This window comes from Pangasianodon hypophthalmus, chromosome 21 (genome assembly GCF_027358585.1).
Source record: "Pangasianodon hypophthalmus isolate fPanHyp1 chromosome 21, fPanHyp1.pri, whole genome shotgun sequence".
Classification (NCBI taxonomy): Eukaryota; Metazoa; Chordata; class Actinopteri; order Siluriformes; family Pangasiidae; genus Pangasianodon; species Pangasianodon hypophthalmus.
The window spans coordinates 17,805,856-17,809,427 of NC_069730.1; positions in this window are offsets into that span (position 1 = coordinate 17,805,856).

Sequence of the window (3,572 nt, forward strand, 5' to 3'; positions counted from 1 at the left end):
GGGATTCACACAGAATTTTTTTTTCCTTCCTTAACTACTGGTTATGGTTGCTCATCGCTGAAGATTCAGCATTTAAATACTACAAAATAAGAAGTTAGCATGCCCTGAAATGGGTCCGTGAACAGGATTTGACTCGTCAAGAACCTCACGTGGTATTTGCACTGAACGTAGAATGACCTCGGTTCAGGACTTGCCGGTTGCTATGAAGTGCTGTGTCTTTTCTAGAACAGCGTATTCTTATACCTCAGTGGTAGAATGTTTGAGAAGTAATTTCCAGGGGAATAGAAACTTAAATGTGATGTATTTGTGAGGTTGTATCATGTTCATGAGGCATGTAACACGCTAGTACAGGAGACTGAAATCTACATCATCATGCGTATTTTATGCAAACTGCAATCTACTGTGGTTGTGTGTACATGCATACATTTCTTTTTCCTTTTGAAGTTATGTGTAATTTAGTATTGTAGGTCTTGGTGTGCATGGTCACGCCCTAATGTAGCCGTGACACTGATGTGTCAGTCAAGACACGTGAGCTCTTTATGAAGAAATTATGAAAGAAATGTTACATAGCGAGAGTGGGGGTTTGCATTTTTAACCTTTTTTTTTTTTTTTTTTTTTTTTTTTTTAACGAATGTTGCAATTTGAAATATAATGAATTGTTCAAGACTGCATTCCACAAAGGATAACACTTTAATATTTGTATGATTCTTTTTTTGTCTTTTTTTTGCAATAAAAGTGTGGTACTAATTTGTGGTTCTTGGATCTGATTGCTATCCCTATTGCTACTGCATGAGTATTGGAGTTCACTTTATATTTATATATAGATACACTATGTGACCAAAAGTTTATGGACACCTGACCATCACAGAGATGAGGGCCTTCCCCAGACTTACAATATATATTAATATATCCAGAGTGTTTATAAAATGACTGACAGGAGACTAATCCAAACGTAAACAAGCATTCCGGACCAGACGTTAGTTTTCCAAACGGGTTTTCTCAGCCACTTCGTACACTTGTGCTGAGGTAATGGCTTAAACCAACATTTCGATTTAAACCATCATTACATTTCATCATGTTCTCAAGGTTATCTGTACAAGTAAGAAAAAAATAGACTATTGCACCTTTAAGCCCTAATCAAAGTTTTTTTCAGAGTAAAGTAGCTTTCACACTTTCACACTGCTGATTGACTCTTTCAAGAGTCTGAAATAATCAATAACATGCCTACAGCTCTCGCAGTAAAGTGGAGTATTTAAAGTACTTCTAAACGGCTAAAAATGAAAGATTATTAAAGCACAATAGAGTTTAATATAAGCACTTTTTATTGAGTAGCTGTTACATAGCTTCAATTTCATATGTTCTAGTGGGAAGATGGTAAGAAATCAACATTTTCTTTAATAAAAATTATTTCAATCAACAGTGATGACACTGATGATGATGATGATGGTGATAAAAAGCTGTTCAAGGGAACTTGAATCCGAAGGGATCCCCCCCCCCCCGAATCCCTATGAATCTCTATGAATCCCTTTCTCATTTAAAAAAAAAAAAATTAAGATTTTTTTTTTGTTGTAAAATATTATCCCAAGTGATGGTGTTTGATGGAATTCTAAAGAAGAAAGAAGTCTTCTGAGGTCATGTACATAAATACTGCATTTCTAAACCAATTCAATGGCGGTTTCTCAGTATGAAAACTGATGTATGCCTGCGGTGCATTATGGGTACGTAGACACACCCTTGGCAGTAAACACTGCACGCTACACCTCCCAAAGATTTGAAGCTAATGATGTTATAGTAAGAGCACCAGCTACATGTGAATGCTTAACCCAGATCTCTCTTACAGGGTTTTCAAGCCTTCCTTTAGCAACAGGCTTCTATTTTTAGCCATTTGAAGAGGTTTGCCCCACTTTTATCACGTCTGTTTGTTCTCTGCTGAACCACAGGATGGTGCTGTGTAGCTTTTTTTTTATACAGTATCTGCACCACAGCAACAGCGTGCACTGATACACACTCATTCTGTTCTCCCCTGACCCATTTTTATGTAACCTACTTTGTCTGTTTTTTAATTTAGTGACATTTTGGTAATCCTCCAGAAACCTGGAAAATGAAATTTGTGAGCCACCTGTTGTTTTTCTACCCCAGAGCCATAATCACTGGTGTTTTTATTTCATATCTCTCTTAGATCACCTGTGTGAGAACAAACAGCAGACCTGTTTTTTTTTCCTATTTATTTATTTATTTTTGTAATACCAGCTGTCAGTTCATCTTTTATTAATATATTTCTCTCTCCCTCTGACCTCGGGGTGGGGACGAAGTGGAATCTGGTCTTCCTGTATTGGCAGAAGGGAAGATTTCAGTTCCCTTTATTATGTAAGCTTTTTTGCCTTGAAAGCTCATGTGTCCATAATGAGAATATGAGATGGAAATATAAACACAGGGCATGCATACTAATGTTAATGAAGGTGCTGTTTATCTTTTTGTCTTTATCTACTCCAGCAAACATAGCAGGATAATCTGTCCAGGAAGTAGTAAACAGCACAGAACTAACAGCTCAGAGATGGACAAATTTATATGCTATTTGCAACCACCAAAGAGATATTTATGAATAAACTGACTCCATATTTGGGGGGAAAAAAACAGAGCAGATAGTTTGATGAATCTAATAATGATATTCTAATGATAATCTAATAATCAGTGTATATCAGCAAATCAGTCATTAAAATTACACAATACACCACCTAAATATTGTAATGATAATCTACTAATCAGTGTATATCAGCAAATCAGTCATTAAAATGAAATGATATACTGCCTGAATGTGGTAAATAGTAGTCCTTTGTCATTGATCATGATTTATTCTGTAATTGTTCATTTCTCTGCTTTTGTTTTGGATCTCCAAACTGAAATTTTAAACCCTTAACTGGAGAGAAGGGGGGAAAAAGGGCTTAATTAATTACTGAAGCTCTCTATGAGTCAGTTTATCCCAGCAGTAGGCGAATTTGCTTACAAGCAATTAAAGCAACGCCAATCTGTCAGTGTCACTGTTTGCAGTGATGAACAGCGGCGCAGATGGTGCATTGATTTTACACATTTTAACTTGAATTTGTATTAGGAGTATGACAGTACACTGTGATAAATATGAAACTGTTAACACTAGTAATGGTAAGCTGTATCCTTATAAATAGCCACAAAGAAATGCGATTTCCATGGTGTCCATTGTAACATGCTGTACTTTTTTTTTTTTTTTTTTTTAAACACAGAGGCCTCAGTTTTAACAAACGAATAGGTGAAAATCAGAGACTCTGGTATTTCTACATTGTTTGGCAAGACTACTAAAGCTAGAACTGCTTCAACTACTTAAGATGCCCATTTTTCCAATATTCTAGCCATTTCCCAGCCTCATAATTAAACACTTGAACAACCTCTACAGTCTCTTTGTTTAATGTTATTTTAATGTCTGTTTAAAGTCATTCAGTGATGTGAAATTGTGAAACTGTAAGCCAATACTAGGGGTGTAACAATCAAATTTGGATCGATGCAATGAATTGACGATTGAATGAATTGAGGCATTGATC